This window comes from Pelodiscus sinensis, chromosome 11 (assembly GCF_049634645.1).
Source record: "Pelodiscus sinensis isolate JC-2024 chromosome 11, ASM4963464v1, whole genome shotgun sequence".
Classification (NCBI taxonomy): Eukaryota; Metazoa; Chordata; order Testudines; family Trionychidae; genus Pelodiscus; species Pelodiscus sinensis.
Window position 1 is genome coordinate 10,524,772 of NC_134721.1, and position 25,858 is coordinate 10,550,629.

The following is a 25,858-nucleotide window of genomic DNA, read 5'->3' on the forward strand; positions in this document are numbered from 1 at the left end:
TTCCACTCTGACCAGTGTACCCTGTAAACTGAGTGCTTGGGCGGCTGCCCAGGAGAGATTCAGGTGCTGCCCCACTAATTAGCAGAGGGCCCATAGCCACCCACAGCTGGCATCATGGGTTTCTATTGTGGGGCACATATGCACATGCCTTGGTGTGCATAAAATTATGCTGCACATGGATGGAAAAAATAGAGGGAACATTGGGTTAGAACCCCTCACATTGCAATGCTGCCAGCACCCAGAGCTCAAAAATCCTGAGTTAGCCCCTCCCCAAAAGTCAGGAGAACTACAAGGACTCTTGATCCCCTTGAAAGCAATGATTTTTCATGTAGACATGTGATTCCAGAAGCTGGGACTTTAAATAAAAATGGCAAGACTCATAGTAAAAGTAACTCAAGTTGACAACAGATTCAAAGTCCAAATGTTGCATCTTTCTTATTAGCGGTGAGTGAAGTTCCTGTTTACAGTGACATTGATAGTAATTAACAGTTCGGAAAATGCTCAGTGCTCTTCTGAGGTTTTTTAGGTGCTTGCTCTGCTAGAGGTGATTTAAGAGAAGTGTCGGAAAGTCTTTGGTACAGGACTGTGATACTACGAAAACAAATATTTTGCAGGCAATTAAAACCGAAACCAAAACACGTTTGTTAGTTCTGATTTTATTTTTCATGCTCAGGAAGACTTAACCCTTCATACTCAGAGGCTCTGTCTACACAAACACTTTTGTTAGTTAAACTTTTGCTGGTTAGGAGCATGGAAAAAACCCCACCCACTATCTTTGTGCTCACTGTATTCTAGGTAGAGCCATCCTGTCCATAGGATGAATCAGGGCAGCTGCTCCGGACCCTGTGCTTTTGGGGCCCCGCTGCAGCTGTCTCAACCGTCTTATGGATGGAAGGTACTCAGGGAGTTACAGGGGCCTCGTGTGGGGCAACAGCACGGCTCATCCCCCCCACACACACTCGCCATGTGGGCGATGGGTGCTGGAGCAGCCCGGCAGTTTGCTCCGCCTCATTGTGCCACCCTCTCGGCCTGCTGTGCTTGGCTTCTCTGTGGCGGCAGGAAGCAGAGTGCTCCGATCCCAAGGCACTTCGCCTCCTTCTGCCATGGAAAAGCAAGAGCAATGGAACAGGGGCATGATGCAGAAGGGCAAAGCAGGCTACTCTGGCTTACGCCACCCTTGTAGTGAGAGGAGGAGAGAGGAAGCTTGCTGCCACCATGCCAGGCCCCCGTAGAATGAGATTGTGTTGCTTGAGGGAGAGGTATGGGGTAGGGGCAGAGCGAGGCAGGACCTGGGAGCAGGCGGGAGTGGGATGGGAGGAGGCCTGCAGTGGGATGGTTGCCCTAGGCCTCGTGTCTGGGGAACTGGAAAGGGGGAAGGGTTGCCACAGACCTCACGCCCCGCCCCCGGGACAGCCCTGATTGTAGGGCTAGGCAAGTGCGGGTGTCTAACATATACACCACCTTCTCAGGACTCTCACAACAGCTGCCATGCAATGCATGCAAGCCCTGTCCCTGATACACTCCAGATCCAATCCCTACATCGAGCTAGGAGAAACTCTGCCCTGGCCAGTGGGGTCATCTGCAGAAAGGGTTTGTTAGAAGAGAATTTCTGTAACCATGGTGGTCAATAAGTCAGGGTATGTCTACACTACCCCGCTAGTTCGAACTAGCGGGGTAATGTAGGCATACCGCACTTGCAAATGAAGCCCGGGATTTGAATTTCCCGGGCTTCATTTGCATAAGCGGGGAGCCGCCATTTTTAAAACCCCGCTCGTTCGAACCCCGTGCAGCGCGGCTACACGGGGCACGAACTAGGTAGTTGGAACTAGGCTTCCTAGTTCGAACTACCGTTACTCCTCATTCCACGAGGAAGCCTAGTTCGAACTACCTAGTTCGTGCCCCGTGTAGCCGCACTGCACGGGGTTCGAACGAGCGGGGTTTTAAAAATGGCGGCGCCCCGCTTATGCAAATGAAGCCCGGGAAATTCAAATCCTGGGCTTCATTTGCAAGTGTGGTATGCGTACATTACCCTCCTAGTTCGAACTAGGAGGGTAGTGTAGACATACCCTCAGACACTATTCACCAGGACTAAACCCTGGCTGGCTGCCGGCACTTTATTTACCTGCACCTCCCCAGGTACAGCCACTTGAAGCTGCCGTTCACCACAGATCGCAGTTCCTGACCAATAGAAGTTGCAGGAAGCAGCACACCACTTCCTGCAGCTCCCATTGGTCGGGAACAGTGATCCATGGCCAATGGGAGCTTCAAACAGCCATACTTGTGGGGATGCTGGTAAATAAAGCTCTGGCAACCTGCCAGGGGCTAACCAGCCCGCTGCTGCTCTGTAAAGTCCCCTTATGCTACCGGAGTACCCTAAAGGGACCGTATAAATGAGACTCAGTCCCTGAGACACCCCTGGGTTAGGCTAGTGGAAGGGAAGGCTGGAATTATGTGAATACATCCACCTAGGACTGACTCAGACGGAATTGTGCATATCTTTGGAAGGCTGAATTTGTATGTTAAGTTCTGTCGCGTCCTCATTAAGTGTTGGACTGTGAGGCCAATAATGGGCACTGTTCAAGGGTGACCAGGTGTGATACATGTGAAGCTTAGAACCTATTAAGGACCCAGCTGGCACTGCAAAGTCAGCTATTTTCCATGGCTCCTGGCTTGCCACTGAGCCAGTTTAAAACAATTTGATTGTGAGCAACTTATGCAGGTTCTGCTGAAGGGTCGGCAAACCATGTACAGGCCTATTTACCACTGAATAATAAAATCCTCGCTGTCAGTTTTATTTACTTACTTGCAAAGAATTGTGGGCAAGGGATCTCCTAAGCAACTTGTAAGGGTCAGTGTGACGCCAAGAGTCTGACATGCCCCTCAAAAGGGGGCCCTGCTCTGGGATTTAGAAGTGGGGATAGGCTGCAACAGTGTCAATAGACTTGTTTCCAACAGATAAACAGGGATGTTTGATTCAAACAGTAGACTCAAGAGCAGATTTACCATTCAACGCTCAAAGAAGTAGCCCTAGGCAGCCAGCAACAGGGGCCCCCAAAATGCAGCAGCACAGCAGGGCTCAGGCAGGCAAGTCCTAGTCCGCTCCCAGAAATGGCCGGCTGCTGGCATGTCTCTGTGTGCCCCTGGTGGGCACAGCTCTGCACGTGCTGCCTCCACCATGGGCAGTGCACAGAGAGCTACTTCCCCTTCCCCTTATGGGGTGTGCAGAGATGTGCCAGCTGTAGTGCAGTAGAGCTAAAGTGGCTCCCTCCCATTCTGCCTTCCTCCCTCCATGCTGCGCCACTCCTTAGAAGTAGCCAGCATGGCCCTGCGGCCGCTGAAGGGGGCTGTCTCCACAAAGTGTCCCCACCATGAGTGCCAACTCCATAGTTCCCATTGGCTGGAAATTGTGGCCAATGGGAGCTGCTGGGGCCGTGCCTGTGGGCAGCAGTGGGCAAAAACCTCCTGCCCTCTCCGTATGGGAGCCACTGCCAGAGGTGTGTGCTGGTCACTTTGGGAGTCACCCATGATAAACACTGACTCCCTGACCCCTTCCTGCATCCCAACTCCCTGCCCCAGCCCAAAGTCTGTACCCCATACCCAAACTTCCTCTCAGATGCCACACCCCTGACCCCCCTCTTACACCTCAAACCCCTACCCTAATCAAGGTACTTCTCCCTTTTTTCATTTATTTCCTATTACTTATAAGATGAGAATGAAAAAAAATGAAAACTTGGGGGGAGATAAGAGAATGTTCTTTTTCTTGGCTGGATCCCTGGGAATAGGGGGCGGGAGGAGAAAGGAGGCTGCACATAGTGCCCTGCTAACGCGAAATCTGCCACTGAGTATAATCCTTTTATGTTGTACATATTCATTTTTTAAAAAAACATGAAGAAAGAAATTCTTCACAACTGGCAATGGATTAATCATCCCTAGAGAACTGAAATAAGACAAAAGCCAAGACATTGGTTTAGACAAAGGCTTTCGCCTGAGCTAGTTAGGGGGGGAAAGTATCCCAACAATTTTTCTAGCTCTTCAGTTTAAAAAAAGAAATAACTAGAGGAAACGCTCCCACCTGGCTCACGTTTTCAATGAGGTTGGGACCCAGAGTTCTGAAATGATTTAGAATATAACCAGGTTTTGGGTATATAGAGAAGTTTAAAGCTTTCTCCACACTGAGGCCTTGTCTATACTTACCCAGAGATTGATCTTCTGGGATTCGATTTAGCAGGTCTAGTAAGGACCCACTAAATCAAACGCTGATAGTGCCCGCCATCCCATTCACTCACCCTGGCATTCAATGGCAGTGAGTAAGGGAAGTCAACAGGAGAGTTTCTTCCATCAACTTCCCACAGTGGGGATGCCACAGAAATTCAACTTAAGGAATGTCGACTCCAGCTATACTATTCTCATAGCTGGAGTTGTGTATCTTAAGTCTACTTTCTCTTTAAGTGTAGACCTGGCCTCAGAGTGGGGGAAGTCTGCAAGTTTACATTGTTCTGGGTCATTATTTTTTGGCAGCCTCGACTCATGATCTGTGTACATTCGAGGTTGGTCACGCTACACATTTGCACAATGCTGTACTTCAGGGTTTCATTCAGGGCTTCAGTGAGGCTAACAGAATAGATAGATCCTTTTGCCAACCTTCTCCCCAAAGGGGAATTTAACACTTCAAATCTTTGAAATATAAGGTCCCAGACCAAATTTTATTGAAGTTTGCCAGAGCTCTTTCCATTTAAAGTAATACCTGCATGGTTAACAGGGATGCCACCAGAAAAAACAAAGCAAAGCATATATGGAGTTATCTACCCCTTTCAGTGTATAGCAGTGATGGACAACCTAGGCTAGTGAGTGGGCTGCATGTGTGGCCCATCATCTCATCGGGCTGCAAGACTGTGGAACCAAGAGATTCTCTCAGGATAGGGTAGCTTTGCTAACTGCACATGGGTACCCAAAATTGGCAGGGGGTACCAGTTGAACCGTAGCAGGGCTCTGATTGGCTGCGTGGCCTCACAGTGAACATGGTGAGCAATCAGCACGTGCCCTTTTTTATCGGCGTGTCACTTTAGTAGCACAAGTAGGGGAAAAAAAAAACGGCGTGGAGGGAAACCCGTATAACTCGGCAGCCCTGAGCCTGGGCGATTTTAAATGTCTCATGAGCCACATTTAGAATCCTGAGGGGCCGCCTGCAACGCTTGGGATTCAGGCTGCCCACCACTGATGTGCAGTGACAAGATGGACAAGTATTCCAGCTGCAGAGCTGCTGAAGTGAAGCAAACCTGGCGCCCTCCAAACGTGTGGCAGAAACATGGACTTCTTTTTAATTGCTTCTTTTTGTTAGCGTTTAACCATTCCCACCCCCACTCTGACTTGGAAACAAATTTTTTTTTTAAATGACACCTATAAAGAATCACTCCCCCCTGGAATTAAGAACGGTGCAATTGATTCTGGCTGGTGACATCATCATGTTTATAGAAGGAATGCTCGCAAAGGGTTCCAAAAATTATTTTAAAAAAAATCCACCACAAAATTATTCCCAGACCTTGCTCTTCTGAATGTATTTATTTGCAATAATGACTGTGGCTTTATGGGAGCAGATGGGCTGTCCCAGAGAGGATGATTTGTTTCCCCTCTTTTCTTACTTCATAATGTATTTTATGATTTCAGCAGGTCAGTGGCTGCCATGTGTTCTTTCTAATCTGTAAGTGCTTTTCGTTTGCTTCATTCTTGGCAGCCTTAGTATTTACCAAAGAGATCAGATATGGACAGATGATGGCTAAGTCCCAGCCTCCTGAGAATTCAGTGCTTGAATGCTGGCAGCAGATAAAGAAATGTGGATTGCTGTTCCCAGTTCAAACTTTCAGGGGATATATATGTGTGTGTGTGTGTGTGTGTGTGTGCGCGCGCGCGCACGCGCACGCACTTTTAAATTCTTCTTTTAACCTCCTCAATAGATGTAGTAAAGATAAGCTTCTTTATGGAGAACAATAGATGTCAACTAGATTACTTTTTTCTTTTTTTAATAGGCGTAGTTTGTTATAAGTCCTCCTTACCCATTAACCTCTGAACTACATCAGTGATATCTCATCTGAGCTAAATTGCCTGTATTTACAGATTTGTTTGCTCACTTGGAGCTCTATTCAGGAGAAAAAAAAATATCCCATAACTGCACTGAGCTCATGGATTATAAATGAAAATCCTCTCTCGATGTGTAAAATGATGCATTTCTGAGGCCTGTTATAAGTGGACAGCTCTCCCTGATGGGTGTAGTCCAAGAGTAGAAAGTTAATCACACTTATATCAAAAATCCAGCAAAAAATGAGAACAGGATCGTTTTCTGTAGCTGAATTCTAACGAGCAAAAACCTCCATGCCAATACCATGAGGTCACTCGCTATCACTACTAACTGTAGTGCTATAAACAATGGGATAAAACTATGGAGACCAAAGACCAGGTTGCACACGCCACAGGATAGCATGGTAATCTTGTAAGCAGCAAAGCAGTGACAAAATGGAGACATCAGATGGGCACGGTCGGAGACAGGCTTGGCGAAATGGAGTCAAAGCATCAGAAAAACATGTCAGACAGATATGTGATGGCAATGTAAGGAAGATGGGGAGGGCAATAACAAGCAAGCTCATTTATGGGGACCCTGGGCATACCCCCGCTGCCAGTGAGTTGACTGAATGGACCACTGAGTGCTCTGAAGGGAGGTCATTCCTGTAATTTTCCCCCCACCTCTTTCCCTACTTACCGTGTTGCTCCAAACAGTCTGTATGTACCTGCAGTCTCGACATTGGCTGCTGTGGGAGTTGATGCCCTGTCATGCCTTCTCCAAGTGAGCCCTGCAGGACAAGATCAGAGTAGCCTTTCTTATTGCTCCTCAGTATATCCCTGCTCCTGGGAGTTGCCTGTTGTCTAAACATTCTGGTACATGCCTTAACTCATTTTATCAAGCACTAGATTTTCTTCCATGTCTTACCGCCTTGATGCTTTAAAAGGGCACACCGTTTAGAAGAGTGCATAACTGCATGCACAATAAATAAAAGCATGGCTGCCTGTCTGCTTTTCCAGTGCAATTCCTGTAGTCGCACACAAATATTTGCTTGTCAAGGGCCCACCTGACTTTCTGGAGGAACAAACATCCCAATGATGATATGATATACGTTTTTTCTGCCCACCAGAGATTAGAAAGCTCTTCGTTTTGCCCTGGTTCTACATGACAGTCAGTGCATTTTAAAATCACTCATGCTTTTCACCCTTATTTACTCTTCTGTTCAGTAATTTACAAACTATCACTTCTGTTGCAGCCAAGGTTATGTCTACACTACGGCTTTTGCTGGAAGAGGCAATGCAAATGAAGCACTGATTAGCATTTTTTGGGCTTCATTTGCATAATCTATTTGGAGCCATTTTTGCCAAGGTGTTTTTGTGCAAAAACATGCAGTGTGGATGTTTCCTTTTTGCGCAAAAACCCCTTGCGCAAAAATGGCTCGCAATAGATTATGCAAATGAAGCGCGACAAAATGCTAATCAGTGCTTCATTTGCATTGCCTTTTCCGGCAGAAGCCGGAGTGTAGACAAAGCCTTTGATCTCATAGTGCACGTTACTTTTCACATACACCTAGATCTCGTGGTGGCTGCTGTCCCATTCAAACATTTGTGTATCTCATGACTCCTTAAAGAAAATTGTGTCATAACAAATGGATATACAGTCCAGCCTATTCCAGATATTAAAGCTCATTTTAAACTTCATTCTTAGGTTTGCTACTTTAATCCTAAACACACATTTTTGGAAACTTTTTCTAAACCATTAACACATTGTCATGAAAGGAAAGGTTGAGATTAGCATCTTTCCCCCCTCTACCAACTATTTTAGTGTCACCTTTTTCTGGCTAACAGGGCTGCAACATATGTGGCTAAAATTGTGTATGAAGTTCTGGCTGGTGCCCATTCTTCTATAGCAAAACTAATTTCCCACTGCATAGCTTTGCTTTTTTTTCCCCTCACCTGTGCACTCAATTTCAATGAAATTCCTGAATATGTCATTAAGATCTACATCATAGGCCTGGATCAAAGCCCACTGAATTTCCATTGGCTTTGGTGGGGTTTAGGTCAAGCTCTATGTATATAATTCACCAAGAACAATACTTCATTTGCCTGAATTACCCCTTCCAAATATCCTTCACATATCCACCCAGAAGGCCTCTTTCGATGAAAACTCATTTCTAAAGTAAGGCACTGGCAATTAGCACATTTATTTATTTTACTGGGCTTCAAATTGTAGCCATATCGTCTTGTCTCCTGGCCAAAATGCAGAATAAAAGAGTCGGTATGAGATCTCTTGCATTTCTCCCATATGGCAGGTCAGAGGGTAAAACAAGGCTGAGGCAAGAGCCTGCTAAAGGAGGAGACACTGGACCATGTGAAGTCAAGAGGGGAAACAAAAATTCAGTCCACATGGATTCACATTAGTAAAGGGAGCAAGACAACTGGCATAACAAGCAGACCATAGAGAAGCAACTGAGAGCTGGATATATAATCCAGCTGCAAAGTGGGTTGCCAGACACCACTTTAGGAAGAGAGCATGTTCCTAGTTCAATTTGCATCGTGTTCATACTTGGTTGGCTTTACTTTGGATAGTTTATAGTTCCCCGTAATGAGAGTTACACAGCAACTTTGCAGATGGTGTTCATAATTAAGATAATACAAATGTATTGTATTCTGCAACCAAAGAGTGAGCAAGCTGGTTATGGAGGGCTGATCGCAGATGTCAGGTCATAACAGCAAGGACAATACTTTGGGCATTGAATGTGTAGAAATAGCTTTATTTACCCAGGGTTGCAGGGCCATCCTTTTTCATATGCAGAATATGCAGTTGTGTAGGGCACCTGAAAATTTGGGGCAGCACTGGGTCTTAATGTCCATCCACCTGCCTCTTCCTATCCCCAGTCCATGGCTCTGCTTCCTCCAGAGAGGATCAAGTTAACTTAAAAATGAAAAAAGGTTGCCAGAGCTGTGTAAGAGCCATTCAAGAGGTAATGAAGCCATTTAACAGGCATTGGCCAACCCCAGATATATACTGCAGGTTTCTGAATTTACTGATGAACTTTTAAACCCCCTAGGTCTCAATAACGATGCTTGATTTCACAAAGGGGTACTGGCAAATCCCCTGGGACCTGAGTCCTGGGAAAAGACGGCCTTTATGACTCTGTTGGGACTGTTCCATTTTGTGAGGATGCTGTTCAGCCTCCATAGGGCACCCGCAATTTTCCAGCAGATGATGAGCCACCTGCTCTCCCCTCATACAGAATATGCTGCAGCTTATCTTGACGATGTGCTCGTCTATAGTCGAGGGTGGGAAGAACACTTCCTACAGGACCTTAGTTTAAAATGTGCTTTAAATTATTTCATTTATGTGTTGCTGAAGACTATAAAATCACAGCTCTAAAAAAATCACATTACCTACTCCCCGGGCTGCCACTGGGCATAGAGCATCAGTTTAATAGTACTGCATAGTACTATTTAGGTACTAACAACACCTATAACCAAAGGGTGGTCCTGAACGGTTGGGCTGTTTGTGAGGACTGGACCTAGGAACCCTGGATTTAAAAATCACCTACTGCTTCAAGTAGAGGACCAAGCCCACCAGTTTGAAAGCCATAGCAGACTCAAATTTCTGTACCCCAACTAACTAGGAGAGAGGAGTAGAGCATTACATGCTTCAGGTAACCCAATAATCAGTGCATGCTATGCCTCCCCCTCTCTGCCCGATCCACAGAGGATATTGATCTGTTCCGGCCCCAGCTGCAGAGCCTGTCTCTTCAGCTTCATCTGTAGAGGCTTATGGTTCTATTTCTGGAGATCCGCAGGTCATCTCATCAGTGTATTGGCCAAGATGGCAGTTGTCTCACAAGGATGAATTATGCATATAACTAGGGACTATTAATGAGGAAACGTAGATGCCATGGTCATCACTGCATAGTGGGATGATCTATGTTCTGGTCCGAAATGGATGGAATTCTATTATATAAATACTAATGTAAGGTTGGAATAGGTTGAATTTTGGACAGCCATTGCCCAGATAACTGCCAATAGATACAGGTTGAACTTCTCTGGTCCAGCACCCTCATGAACTGACCAGTCCTGAAACAAGGGCGTTAGCCAGACCAGGGGAAGTCACTGGATGCTGGCATGGCTGGGCTCCTGGCCCCAGCAGGGCTCCTAGCTGCTGGCCCCCTTGCCGCCGGCACACCAGGGCTCCGGATCCTGGCCTGGGAGGGCTCCCAGCCACCGGTCCTCCTACGGCCAGGCTACCAGTCACCAGCACTATCTGGTCCAGGAACATCCGTGGTCCTGCTGGATCATGGATGTTGCCAGACTAGAGAGTCCTGCTTTTGAGAAGTTCAACCTGTATTGCTTATATCATGATCAGTCTTAAGAAGTCAACCTTTACCCACCGTTCCACATCATAGTATCTCTGATACTATAGCACATCCACTCTACCCTCTCCCTTCCACTTGGAACGGGAACTAAACTGCCTCAGGCACCAACTACATCTGTGGAACCCCATTGACTTGGCAAAAGGGCAATTAAAAGCAGAATTTGTTACAACAAATGTCAAAGAAATCCTTCATGTTGGGATACATCCTGTGCTTAGCTCACAACCAAGTCACTAGGCGTTGCATGGTTAGAGTCATACTGTGCCTTCAGTCCCCTTGGTGGTACAAGCCATATAACATTCCCAAATATGCCCTTTGATGCAAAGAGCACCTTTCAAATGTCTCACTTATTTCCAGCCACAGAATGATTCTGGCTGCATCCTCCTCTATTACCTTGACCAAGCTTTTCCCATGCTTTTCCAGACTCTCCAGTATCTATTTCATTGTTTCCATTTATACCAGTACATTCAAGAAGAGGGAAAATAGTTCAGAGAGGCGCCTCTCTATATACTCAAGGGTACAAGAAATCCTGAGGAATAAAAGGAAATCTTACATGGAAGAGAAACAAAAATAAAGGCTTGTCTTCGTAAGTGGATTAAGCTGCATGCATACATCTGGTCTACACAAGGAATATTTTAAATACAAATGGCATCTGAAGATATTTCAGCAGGTGAGCAGCTACACTGAAACACAAGAGGGGCAAGTAAGGCAAGCAACTTGGACAAGGGTGGTAAAAGGCCTGTTCTCTACTAGGAACAAGAATGAGTACTGTGCACGTTCTATTAAGGGATTAAAAGACTAATGAGGCTGCCTATCAATTATACAGGAATATGGTCACTGCTACAGAACACTAAATATTGGCGGACTAGTGAAAAATTTAGATAATTAGAGGGTGGGGTCTGAGAATTGAGGCTCTGGCTCAGCTGGAAGCCCTCCAACACTGACTTAGATGCCTGATGGCATGTGCTTTTATTTAGTGCTAGCACATTTACCCCGTGTTGCTTGGGTCCTTAACTCAATTATGTTTGTGCACTTTCTCCTCACAAACACCTAATAAATATGACCAACCTCCCTATTAGACCAAGAGAAGATTACTTGATTTCAGGATTAAGCAGTTTACACCTGCTTCCTCAAAAAAGGAAGCAAAAGATGTGGGAAGCTGCAGACAAGGAATTTTTTGTAGGGAAGCTGAGGAATGATAGAGGTAGGAAGATCTTCCTAGGTATCCTGATTTTAAGCACGAAGTCACAGCTTTTCCTCAAAGGCAAAGGTGAAGTAGAAGCTAGTGCTGCATGGAGACAGGTCATTCTGTTCTGTGAAGTGTTTCAATACTTCAAAATGTGGTTCCAGTCTGATTAGGAATGAAAACCAAATATTTCAAAATTCTCCACAAAAGGGAACAGTCTCCGTTGTATATGTCACCATTACCATTTACACTAGTACATTCCAACAGAAGGAAATAATTTCGGGTACGTCTAGACTACATCCCTTTTTCAGAAAAAGGGATGTAAATTAGACGTATTGAAATTGTTAATGAAGTGGGGATTTAAATATCCTGTGCTTCATTAGCATAAAAATGGCCACTGCTTTTTTCGGCACGGAGCTTTGTTGGAGAAAAGTGGCACTCTAGAGGCTGATCTTTCACTAATGAAAGCCTTTTCCAATGTATATCTCGTTTTACGAGGCATAAGGGATCTATCGGAAAAGACTTTTTTTAGCGAAAGATCAGCCTCTAGACTGCCACTTTTCTCCAACAAAGCTCTGTGTCAAAAAAAGCGGCGGCCATTTTTATGCTAATGAATCGAGGGATATTTAAATGCCCGCTTCATTAGCAATTTCAACCTGCCTAATCTGCATCCCTCTGCCAGCAAAGGGGTGCAGTCTAGACATACCCTTAGAGAGGTGCATTTATATACCCATAAGAGCACAAGAGGCCACAAGGAGTCTGAGGAAAACTCACATGAAGCTTGACTTCACAAGTGGATGACTACTGCACTGCAATTGCATTTACAACAAGCCATAGGTAGATACCACATGAGAAAGTGGAGTGACACCAGTTCCATATTCGTGAGTAGTTTCTCTAAAACGCACACCAATATCTTCAAGTTATCTTTGGAAAGAAAAGTTAGCCTGGCCCAAACACAGAACATACTGGAAAGACTACCTAAGTCAGCCAGTAAGACCCACTGTGAATATAAAGCCAACAAACAAACAGAAAAAAAATGAGAAGGTTATGTAAGATTTTGGCTCCCACACTTCAGATATATCTTTGAAATATTGCTGTTCTGTGGCATAAGCCTCAACAAACTCTAATCACCACAGACACATCAGGCAGCGATGAGAGAGCTTGTAAACAAGAGCCATTGAGTAGACCTAATTGAGCACAAATCTGCCCCAGTGCCAATGTTCCCTCTAATCTTTTCCATTCACGTGCAGATTTTTCCCATCCCTGTGCAGAATAATTTTATGCGCACCGAGGCATGTGAGAATGTGCACCATCAGTAGAAATACAAACCCTAGCTGTGGGCACGCTGCTAATCAGCTGTGTGGCATTTAAATCTCTCCTGAGTGGCTGCACAAGTGCACAGCCCACTGATACCCTTGGAAATGTAAAGCCATCCAAGCGATGTTTACGCTAGAGCTAGGGGATGTAAATTCCACCTTGAGGAGACATCCCTATGCAAGCTCTAATTGATCTAGCACACTGAACGTGCAAGTGTCACCATGGCGGTTGGAGTGGTGAGTTGCCATGGTTTGTACCTGTTGTCTCAGACAGGATTGCACTTGGGTGGCTAGCCTCTCCAACCTGACTGCAGCTGCCTCAGAGCTGCCTCTCATAACTCTTCCTTGAGGTGATATTTACACCTTCCATATCTAGCACAGATGTATCCTAAGTCTCCTTCTGGCTGCTCCATCCCCAGATAGAACAGAAAGTGAAGTGAAGTTTGACTATTCCAGCTACTTCGGATGGATGCTACCTCCTCCCTATCAGGCTGGCTACTCATTTGGGTGCTCATATCATGGTGCTTTCAAATCCCAATAAGGCATTTCCATGGCACATAACCAACGTTCCTTGCGTGGTGATGACTACAGCGAGGACTGATAACTATGCCACCAAGTTTATTTAGATCTTTTACGTCCTTGTGGACTGTTGCAATCATACTTCCCATCCTGTTTCCTCTCCCCTACATTCTTCATTTTAATCGCTCACGTACAAACAGCTGGTTTCCGTTTGATCTCAGCTCTGTTTGACACATTTCGAGTAAGCTTTGGCAAAAACATTCATTCATGAACATGAGTTTCAGCTTTAGATATTCCCATTGCTTCCTGCACTGGTTCTTTAACATGTTGTTTTTATTTGATCTAAGTACAGCTCTAAGCATGATTAATTGCTAAATTTTTGTGGGTAGGTGGAGGAATAGATATCTCTGCCCTTGCATGACGTCAGATAGTAGGATTCAGCCTCGAGAAATAGCATCCTGAACAGTGACTACTTTCATCCCCTGCCTTCTTAACCCTCTTATAAAGGAGGTTTCTCTTGTACCTGGCTTCTCTCTTCTTCCTCTTTTCACTTATGGACACAGGCCTTGTAATAGATGAAAAGCTTATAATAATTGTGAGAGGTCAAAGACCTGCAAGTTGCTGTTCTATATGGTACTCAGCAGAAATCCCGGGACCAAATCTCCTTGTAGGAATTCAGTATCAGAAACCTTGAACGGAGTGATAAATCCCATATTAATTAATATATATTACTAAGTATGAGCCATGAGCCTATCATCATGCAATCTGAAGAGGTTCTTAAATGCCAACACATCCGGTTTTCTGTCCCAGGAAATCTTCTCAGCTTGAAGAATAGTGGTAGAAATGTAGCCGTGTTAGTCTGGTGCAGCTGAAACAAAAAACAGGACTGTGTAGCATTTTAAAGACTAACAAGATGGTTTAATAGGTGGCCCACGAAAGCTCATCACCTATTAAACCATCTTGTTAGTCTTTAAAGTGCTACACAGTCCTGGTTTTTTTTTTCTCAGCATGAGATACATTGTTTTTTTACCACTGAAAAGTTCTCACATATGCAACCTTAAGGGTGAGGCTGTTGCCATGGAAGTTAATGACAGAACTCCCATGAACTTGAATGGGACCTGAATCAAGACCTCAGCAAAGAGACATCTTCACCCTTTCAGTGTAAGAAACTTTCTAAAATGACTTGGAAGGTCACACTCCACACAAATGAGATTGATGGGGCCATGTGCACCCATCTTCACTGTAGTTAGTTTTATAGTTTTACTTTATGAACTAAAAGCAGAATCTTCCCCCTCATGTTTAGTTGATACAATAATTTCTTAGCTATTTTTTTTCTTCTAACCCTCATCTTTGCCTCTCTCCAGCAACTGGACAGAATTAACTTTCCCTTTTATTCACCTGAGGCTTTGGTAATGAAGTACCCATAAGTCAGCTCTACTACCGACTTACTCAAGAAAAGTTCCCGTTTAACTCACTTAGTAACGAGCTGCTGTCACAAGCATCTTTGCTAGAGTACAACCTGTGATCTGACATGTCACATGCCCTGGGAGATACTTTGGCCTGTAAGACCAGCTATAGACAGTATTTAGGTGCCCCAGCAGAGGGGCCTCTTGGTTATACCTGCCATAGACCCTGCACTTCAGTGCTCTCGAAGCATCTAACATGAGGTAGGCAATAATTTTTGAGGCGGGAGGGGGGATCTACTTAATTTTCGCAGGGGGGGCACCCCGGAAGGAATGGGGCCTGGGACAGAAGGGGCAGGGCTGGGAACTAGCTTCCCCATAGAATTGTCTGGGGCTGGAGGCTTTTAATTAAAAACACAGCAAAAGGCTCATAGCTTCCAGCTCTGCCACTACTGAGCTGCCTGGCAGCCAGCTGGGGTTGCTGTGGCTATTTTAAAGGGCTCCCAGCTCTACCCAGGGTAGTGGGCCCTGTCCCCTGCCCAGGGTAATGCCACAACTGGCATCCACGAGCCATTTAAATAGGATCCTGCTGCCTGAGCCACGACCTGGAAATTCAGTGGCATGGGCAGCAGGATAGAAATAGAAAGTGACCAGGTGCAGTCCCAGGGCTGGATCAAAGTGTTAGGTGGGGCGGATCCTGCCCCCAGGCCGCATCTTGCCCAGTCCTGATCGAACAGGCTGGCAGGTACAGCAATTAACTGCTTTTCATCAGAGATCTCTAATCCTCACACTATTTACAGTGTAATCCGAGATATTAACAGTTTGGAAATGTGTCCTCTACTTGATCACCTGGATTTTCAGTGAATGCGTATTCCACGCCCCTAAAACTTCCACTAATGAAAGATTTGTTTGAACCTACCTGTTTATTGGAACCTGCCATTTTTACCTTCTTTCTGTGGATGACAGGCAAAACTTTCAACATATGAGTTTCCCTACATGAGCCTTTGGCTTATTGGCCAGGACTTCATGATTATTACTGACCCAGAAACCACTATTCAAAACAAGGGAATACAGGTTTTCATTCATTATAGAGCCAGAGTTTGGAAGAAAGTGAAGAAGGAGACAAAAACGTGCCATGCCTTTTTAGCTGCTTGACTTGCTTTCCCACTAAATGCTGCCACTTTTACGTGTGGAACCTTTTAACATAAAGAATCACATTCAGTCTAGGTTTAGGGTCTAAGCAGGGAAAGAAGGTTAGGTTGCAGAAACAGCCATCTCCTATCCACCAGGGGGACCAGAGGAAACTTTTTATAAATAATTAAGAGTCCTGGTGTGGGCCAAAGAGAGACTCAGCAAGGGTGACTTTTCTGACCAGTGCAATCCTACCTGCCAAGCTCCTATTGAGCCTTTAATGGTTAAGAAAGCTGCTCTCCTTGGTGGAAATCTCACCAGATGGTGGGTAGAGGTGATCCTCACCTTCCCTCCCTCCCTCAGTGAGAGGGAACAGTGAGGCGTGAGCAGAGCAGCAGAGAGTACAGCTTACACATCCCCCTGCCAGCATGTATGAATTCAGTCTATTGCCTATTTAGCTGCGTACAGTTACTCATTTAGAGTAAAATCGTTCCAGCGACAAGCCAAAAATAACGGGATGTGTAATTCATGCACGAGTGCATGGGCAGAAAATGATACGTGAGTATTAATAGGATGTGACACACTTAAAATTCTCGGCCTGAAATCTCCTGTTGTTTACGCAGAATTTCATACCCCCATTTGTAATTCTCGGTAACCATGACAACAGGCTCCTGTTAAAATAACATCTCCAGGTTTATGACATTCATTGAATGACAGAACCAAACACACAGGCCCTGCAAAATCCTGAAGGGAAAGCGTAGGATGCCCCTGTCAGAACTCAGAGGGGGAGCCATGTTAGTCTGTGAGCTTCCAAACAACAAGGACCCTGTGGCATTCTGAAGACTAACAGATTTGTTTGGACATAAGCTTTCATGGGAAAAAACCATGAAACCACGTAGTGCTTTTTACCCACAAAAGCTTATGCCCAAATAAATCTGTTAGTCTTTAAAGCGCCACAGGACTCCTCGTTGTTCCTGTCAGAACTACCTAACTATTTTTGACCTATCTCTACTGATCACCCACCAGTCCCATACATAGTGTGCCAGCTTCCAAAACTCCTCTATATGTTTTGACAATGACTATCTTAAAGCACTTAAAAAACAATGACTGGTCCCGTAACACCTTAGAGACTAACCAAATAATATATATAGCATCATGAGCTTTCGTGGGCACAACCCACTTCTTCAGATGACAAATCTTATAGCATACCAGGGTCCTTGTTGTTTTGGAAGGATATTTTAAGAGGGATAAGGGATCTTTCGGAAAAGGCTTTATTTTCCTAAAGATCCGCATCTAGACTGGCGCTTTTTTCCGGCAAAGCTCCATGCCGAAAAAAAGCGGGAGCCATTTTTATGCTAATGAAGCAGGGGAGATTTAAATCCCTGCTTCATTAGCAATTGTGATACGCCTAATTTGCATCCCTTTTCCGAAAAAGGGATGCAATCTCGATGTAGCCTTGGTGTTTGCTATCTAACCATGTCCTTACTCTGTATTTTCCCATTTAGATTGATCAGGTATGATGGATGTCAGAAGTTTTGTTTTTATCCTACAATACATTCACAAAGGAGCATTTCTATTAATTGAAAAACCAGAGTTGGCTGGAGAACAAGAATTCTGTTTTGCAGAACAAATGTCAAGGTTAGTTTTCATTCTGATGTGGGACAAAAATGAGTTCTTTTGAAATTTGTCACGAAAAGAACGTGACACATACCCCTTCAGAACAACAATCGCTGTAATTTGGGCTATAAATTGGGTCTCACTTTATTTTGGGCCCGGTAATTTCTTCATTATTTATACAAAGCAGATCAGCTCCAAAAGGATCCCTCACTCTACACTAGAAATGTTGTACTGGACCTGAAAAACCTTCCCAATGAAAGCATGTCAAAACCAATACATTTAGGCACAAAGGTCCAGTGTAGTCAAATCTGCATTTTCTGAAAACAAAAAGTCTTGCTGAAAAACTGGCTTTTCTTAAAGCCAATGCCAAGAGCTGAGAAGATGAGCCCTGATGAAGCCTGAAAGATGTCATCCAAGATCAAGCCAAAATCATGTAATCTCTTCTTCCACCAGCCTAGCATTTGCACTAACTCATTTTAACCAAGTATCAGAGGGGTAGCCGTGTTAGTCTGAATCTGCAAAAGCGGCAAGGAGAAACTGCTGAGCTACAGTTCATCTTCAAGTTTGACAGAATCAACTCAGGATTAAACAAAGACTGTGAATGGCTCACTAACTACAAAAGCAGCTTCTCCTCTCTTGGAATTCACACCTCCAGATCACCTACTAGAAGTGGGCCTTATCCTCCCTGATTGGATCCACCTCATCATCTCCAGCCTGATCCTGGCCTGCATATTTATACCTGCCTCTGGAAATTTCCACTACATGCATCTGATGAAGTGGGTCTTTGCCCACGAAAGCTTATGCTCCTACACTTCAGTTAGTCTATAAGGTGCCACAGGACTCCTCACCGCTCTTTCATTTTAACCAGACTCATCCAATGGTGCTAGAACAATTTTCACAGCGGCAGCACAGAAAGCAGAAACTATGTATTTGGCTTGTTAATACTATTGCAAGCCAGAGGGTGTGGCAGAATCTCCCACACTCCTACTTCCAGCACTTATGGATTAATCCAGGGCTACTCAACTTTGGAATCCTCAGGGGCCACAATGATACCCACAGCACATGTCGAGGGCAGCAACTTATGCGTGGTTGGAAATATATGCAAATAGCTTCTTTCACAAGGATGGGCATGAATACAAAGATTAAGGCAAGACTACATAACACACAGGCCCCATTTAAGTCTGTTCTGCCGATATTAATAAAATCCAATATTTACCCGATTCCCACCCATATGACAGCACTTTTAATGAGCAATGACAGTCCAGCAATTTAACTACTAAAACATATATCAGCAGAAGACCATTATAATGATTACCACCCAAACTCCAGCCCCAGCACAGACTTTTCTCACTCTGGCCTCGCTCAGCCACTACCTCACTGTCTCGCTACCCAGCTCTGCCACTGTCTTGCTATGTGCCTCTTGCCCCCCCAGCAGCTCCTGAGCATGCACCAACATGGCCTGGCTCAGGGAGGCACTGCCACTATGGCAGACATGGCAGGTGTGCTTTGCCACCACCTTTTGCCACCTCCTCCCCCTGGCTGGCTGGCAGCTCCCACGCACACAGCTCTGCTCACGGGGAGGCACTGCCGCTGTGGCAGACATGGCAGATGTGCTCTGTCGTCACCTCTTGCCACCCCAACCCACTCCCCACCCCCCGCTGGGTGACAGCTCCTGCACACGCGGCCTGGCTCAAAAACGCTCAGCTCAGTGCTGCCGCTGGAGTCCCAGCAACGAGGCAGGCAGGTGGCCCGAGAAGTGGCTCAAAGCACCTGGATTAATCTCTAGAATCCCATACTCCTAGTTCCCGCACCTATGCATTAATCTCTAGAATCTACTGTACAAGCGTGCACGCACGCACCTCTCCCCCCCATCAAGCTAGGAATTTTCCTACAGATTGCTAAATGTGAGCTGAATTTATCCTTTTTTTTTTTTTTTAAGTTTGTATAAGGTTTTTATACCATATACAGTCTTGAAAATTTGAAAATACTCCCGTTAGAACTTTTGATATTCTGTCACATAGTCTTATCAGGATTATCTTTAAACAAATACTGGTAGCCTGAGACCACGGTACACTTTGAAAACTGAACAATTTCTGAATCCAAAGCTACGTGTAGTGAAGGCAAGCAAAACATAAGACAGCCTTTATCTCGAACCAGAAAGAACTCTGCCAAACAGGTCCCTCCACGCTTGTTAGCCAATTACCCTCCATCCCAAAAGAGCTCATTCTTCATCCAAGAGGGAGATATGTGCCAGATAACCTGTAGGCATACAGTGTGTCCTCATTCGCACACCATATCACATGTTGATTTCTCTACTCCATTTTTGGAGCACTGGCATTTTTCCAGATATCCTGCCAAATGCATACCGAGGTGGGTTGCCTCCAGAAGCTTAAGGCTGCTCAGTACAAAGAAGCCAAAGAGGAAGAGTTATGCATGTTTATTGGCAGTGGTAAATTCTATGGAGACTGAAGTCACTATGCATTTCTCAGAGGGGTTGCTGTGTTCGTCTGAGTCTGCAAAAACAATAAGGAGTCCTGTGGTACCTTCAAGACTAACGTTTATTTGGGTATAAACTTTGTGGATAAAACCCACTTCATCAGATTCATTATACATTATATACAATACATTATATGCCATTCTGTAAACAAATTTGTATGAAATGGATTATACCAAAATCAGACCAGGAACCATCTTTGGCCTAAGAGTCATACTCCCATCCACCATAGATGTAGATCACTAGAAAGATATTTTCATAAACCATGTGTAACAGGTCAGGCAATTTTTAGCCTAATTTCCTTCACTTTTCTTTGCGGGGTTTCAGCTCTACTTTCAGGTTTTGGTGGGCAGAGCAGGTGGAGGGAGTAGAAGAAATTGTCTTCTCAGGATTATATACGCACAAAAAAAGATATTACCCCATCTACCATGTCCCTCTAAGAATTAAATGTTGGTTTCCATGTGTAAGGATTGCAATAGTTCCCATGAATTACAAGAGGACACAAGGGCTACGTCTAGACTGGCATGATTTTCCGCAAATGCTTTTAACGGAAAAGTTTTCCGTTAAAAGCATTTGCGGAAAAGAGCATCTAGATTGGCACGGACGCTATTCCACAAAAGCACTTTTTGCGGAAAAGCGTCCGTGCCAATCTAGACGCGCTTTTCCGCAAAAAAGCCCCGATTGCCATTTTCGCGATCGGGGCTTTTTTGCACAAAACAAATCTGAGCTGTCTACACCGGCCCTTTTGCACAAAAGGACTTTTGCCCGAATGGGAGCAGCAAAGTATTTCCGCAAGAAACACTGATTTCAGACAGTAGGAAGTCAGTGTTCTTGCTGAAATTCAAGCAGCCAGTGTAGACAGCTGGCAAGTTTTTCTGCAAAAGCAGCTGCTTTTGCGGAAAAACTTGCCAGTCTAGACACAGCCAAGTAGTGTGGGTAGGAAATAAAAGATGAAACACTAATTTCTGACATTAAACCAAGTAAATGGGCTTTCATTCCACTGTGGTCCTACCTCCAAAAGCTAAGGGGTCAGTCACATTAGTATCTGCAATCAAGCCCATTGATTTGCACAGAGGTGAAAGTAAGTGGGTGCGCCTGGTGCGCAGCTCCAGCAAGAACTGGCTGAGCTGCAGCAAAAGCCAGCAGGAAGCTATTTAAAGAACTGGCAGAGACCAGGTTGTGATAGGACAGTACCTGTAAGAAATTTAAGTTCCTTTCACCCCTGGATTTACACCGGCCGAGTGTTTAGCCCAGTAATTTAATTTTAGTAGGCTGAGCTAACCAAATTTTGTCTCCACTCTGAAGGCCAATTCCAAACAAAATTTCTCCCCAGGATGATGATGAACTGTTGCAGTTTATTACTCTTCCTGCCTCAGCCAATTGAATTTGCATCCTCTCTGATGAGTAGCCCATCCAGAGGTTATTTGTATGCAGCTTGGGGAGGCTATCAATAGCCAATCCTTTAACACAGGGCTGAGGAACCTTTTTTGGGTCCAGGGCCACTGACCCACAGAAAAATCAGCCACATACAAGTGAGAAGCAAAAAAATAAAACAAAACAAAACACCATAAAAACCCACAAACCCTCACTAATGTGGCACCCCACTGAGAAAAAGAAAGCCACTCCCCACCTACCCCTCACATACGAAAACCTAGGGGGGCCCAGGCCAGTAGATTTTGTGTGCACCAGCCCCATGGGTGGACTGTGGAGTGGGGGGAAGGGGCTAGAGCACCAGTGTAGGCTCCCCAATACTGGAGAGGAGAGCCCTGAGCCCCGGGGACCAGATCCAGGAAAGCCAAGGGCTGCATTCGACCCCCAGGCCTTAGGTTCCCCACTCTTGACTTAACAGAAAAACAAGATTCACAACAAATCCAGTAAGTAAACTATAAGCTGTTAGTTCATTGCCTGCCCCCCAAGTTAACAAGACATTGACATACTGCAGGACTTGCTACGTGAAATCGGTTGTACTTGGGACTACCTGGTATATTGAGAATCAACTATAGAACACAGGCTTGAGCTATTAGTGCTGGACCAGGATGAAATATGTTTGCTTACGAGTGAATGACCAGCTCCGTATTTCTCCCAGTTACCTTTGGAACATGTATTAGATAAGGGTAACGTTTTATTTATAGACCCTAACATTTTGCTTTTCCACTTGGAAGTTACTCAGAGGGAAGAGGCTGATTAACGTTCCTTTTAGTCTTGTCATTAAATGTCTTTATTTAGATGTATTGTTGTATTATCAGTCCCATTTTAAATACGCATGCCAAAAGCACATTTCAGAAACATTTCAGCTACCCTCTCAAGTGCCAGAATCATCTCATCCACATCCCAGCTCCTAAACAAACACCCTCCAACTCCTACTCTCCATTCTCCACAGAACTAGAACTGTCCCTAACTCTTGAAAAGAAAAAGCCAGTCCCTTACCAATCCCCAGAGACTCAAAGTCTCACATTGAGAAGGGATTAATGAAATTAATGGGTAGCAGGTTTAAAACTAATAAAAGAAAGTTCTTCTTCACACAGCGCACAGTCAACCTGTGGAACTCCTTGCCAGAGGAGGCTGTGAAAGCTAGGACTATAACAGAGTTTAAAAAAGAGCTAGATAAATTCATAGAGGTTAGGCCCATAAAAGGCTATTAGCCAGGGGGTAAGGAATGGTGCCCCTGGCCTCTATTTGTCAAAGGCTGGAGAAGGATGGCAGGAGAAATTGCTTGATCATTGTCTTCGGTCCACCCTCTCTGGGGCACCTGGCACTGGCCACTGTCGGCAGACAGGCTACTGGGCTAGATGGACCTTTGGTCTGACCCAGTACGGCCGTTCTTATGTTCTTATGATTAAACAATATTTTTAAAATAAAGCTTCTGATGTATAGATACAGACTCTATGGTCCACCTCTTCTGCTACCAGAAGCCACTGTCACTCCCTTTGAGCCAATGCAGCTAGATGGATTTCACTCACTTAAGAAGAAAAAATGCCTCAAGAAACATTTCCATTTTGAACAGAAAAGATGAACTTGAACTATGTTCTCCTAAATATCATTCATCTTGTGCACACTCACCCTTCACCCAACCAGCATGTTTTGAGGTGGGGATTAAGTCTGAGATGGAATGTGGTGTCTGGTTCGGAGTATGGCTTCACTGTGCCGGGCATTATACCAAACACATAATGGGAGATGATCCCTGCCCCATGGACTTCACAACGGAGCTACTCAACTTTGTAAGTCCCGGGGGCCACAATGATATTCACAGCACATGCCAAGGGCCATAAAAAGTAGTCTGGTTTAAGACAGTTGTCTGGGCATCCTATTCATCCCTGGACCTGCACCCAGACTCATGAAAGGAAGAATTGCAGGGCCCTGAACTCGGACCAGCTGGACAAGCACTGTTGATACACAGGATACTGTAGCCCAGGGCAGGAGGGAGAATCACAGAAAAGCGAGAGAATTACAAAGTACCATCCCAAAGGCACAAAGTTGTGCAGAGACCAGAAAGGGGACAGAGGTGCAGCTAGCCCTGTGACCATGACAAAAAAGATATTTTGGCCTTGGAAAGGGTTCAGAAAAGGGCAACTAAAATGATTAGAGGTTTGGAATGGGTCCCATATGAAGAGACGCTAAAGCGACTGGGACTTTTTAGTTTAGAAAAGAGGAGACTGAGGGGGGATATGATAGAGGTATATAAAATCATGAGTGGTGTGGAGAGGGTGAATAAAGAAAAGTTATTTATTAGTTCCCATAATAGAAGAACTAGAGGACAGCAAATGAAATTAATGGGTAGCAGGTTTAAAACTAATAAAAGAAAGTTCTTCTTCACACAGCGCATAGTCAACCTGTGGAACTCCATGCCAGAGGAGGCTGTGAAGGCTAGGACTATAAAAGTTTAAAGAGAAGCTAGATAATTTCATGGAGGTTAGGTCCATAAAAGGCTATTAGCCAGGGGATACAAATGGTGTCCCTGGCCTCTCTTTGTCAGAGGCTGGAGAAGGATGGCACGAGACAAATCGCTTGATCACTGTCTTCGGTCCACTCCCTCTGGGGCACCTGGTGCTGGCCACTGTTGGCAGACAGGCTACTGGGCTAGATGGACCTTTGGTCTGACCCAGTACGGCCATTCTTATGTTAATAACGTCTTCCTAAAGCAGCCTTACAGGATAGGATAGAATGCATCTGCCAAGAAGCAACTTTTGAAGACAATATCGTCCGATAAAGTCAAAGAAAAAGGAACGATCCTATTGGCTCAAGAGCTTTCAAGGTGATCCACCATCTACTTCTGCTGAGTTCCCCCTGCTAACTACTCACTGAATATAATCATTCCTGTGCATGTCAGATTGCTAAGGGAGACAGGAACCTCTTGCTGGAGGATTAAATTCAATGCCACGCATGCGTCTCAGATGAAACGGCAACTGCTCTAATTTCTGTGTCACTTACATTAAAGTACCAACCTGTTAGGGCAAGTCGCCTTTTGTGTGATTGAGCTGTCAGCATCAGAAAATGGTATTTATAAGGGATAAGCAACACCCTCTGGTGCTGTTACAGGAGTTAGTTGTGTAAGTAAAGACATGCCAAACCTAGCAGTTACTTTCTGTCATTCAGGTTGTCAGCCATAACCCTGATCTTATTCATCTTCTTGCCTTTTAGGGTGTCTTTTTGAATTCTTTCCCATCATAAAGCAGCAGGTTTTATGCTATAAACTATATCTTTTCCAGTCATCACAGTGAAGCCAATACTTCTGTGGGCTCCAAATTCTTGTTTTGAAGCCAGAGAGATGCTGAAACACGTAGACACAAAAATCTGGTCTCACGACCATCTGTGATTTTTTACCCCCACTTTGTTCTGTATATCTAAGAACACGGGTCACAATGTCTTCACAAGAACTAGATTCCTTTCTTCTTGTGGGTAAGGAAAAGCAGGCAAAATAGGCAGTGCCGTCATTCCACTCACACCTGAACTCTGGTGTATTGAGGACCATGTTGGCGTTACAAGCTATCCTTTTAAGAGTCTGCAGGGTTGGCAGTGAGTTCCTGGTCCTGCCTGCAGACTAAGAGGCTCTGAAGTGAAGCATGTGTCTGAATCACCAACCACCCTAGAGCAAAGTAGGGTGAGTTGTGTCTCTCTGGGCTAGGGAACAGCCTTCTTTGTCTCTATATCTGCATTCTTTAGTGTTATCATTCTGAAGTTTTTACACTGCAACCTTCCAGAAAGGTTATTTGTTTATAACAGGCTTAGGGTTGCCAGACGGTTTAGTAAAAAATACCAAACACCCCTCCCCCCCAAAAAAGGGGGAAAAAAAGACAAAGAAAAGGCACTGTACTTTTAAATGTCCCCGCACTCCTCACTCCCCTACCTGACTTGGCAGGGGAAAATTGTCCGCACTGGGCTTCCGTCTGAGGGAAACCGAAAATACCGGACATTTCATATGTCCGGTATTTTCTGTATTTTTTTTTTTTTTAACCAGACAGGAAACCCAAATAACAGGCAGTCGGAGCAAAAACCGGACACCTGGCAACCCTAAACAGGCTGTGACTCATCGCTTCAGCGCCTCCTGCTGGACACTCACGGAATGAGCTCAGTTCAGCCCCAGAACATCCCTTCCGGCCAGTGTCTCGTCTGCTTTACTTATTTGCCTATGCTCCACCTTGTATGGGGACTCGCATCCCTCCCACAGCACGGAGCCATTCCCTCTAGGTGCTGCCCGGCCTCAGTGCCCTCATACTCTGGGGTCCTTAGGGAACCCCCAACTCCCTATACCTACC

General features: G+C 45.0%; 1 long non-coding RNA gene across 1 annotated transcript in view; it reads right to left on the reverse strand.

The window, feature by feature from the left end:
• Window positions 1-456: 456 nt before the first annotated feature.
• The window catches only part of LOC142830913 (uncharacterized), an 89,751-nt gene continuing 64,349 nt past the window's right edge, over window positions 457-25,858 (reverse strand). The window contains exons 2-3 of the long non-coding RNA XR_012906451.1: window positions 6,752-6,842; window positions 457-591 (exon numbers count right to left, since the gene is read on the reverse strand). This is a non-coding gene — a long non-coding RNA (uncharacterized LOC142830913). The remainder of the gene's footprint in view (window positions 592-6,751; window positions 6,843-25,858) is intronic.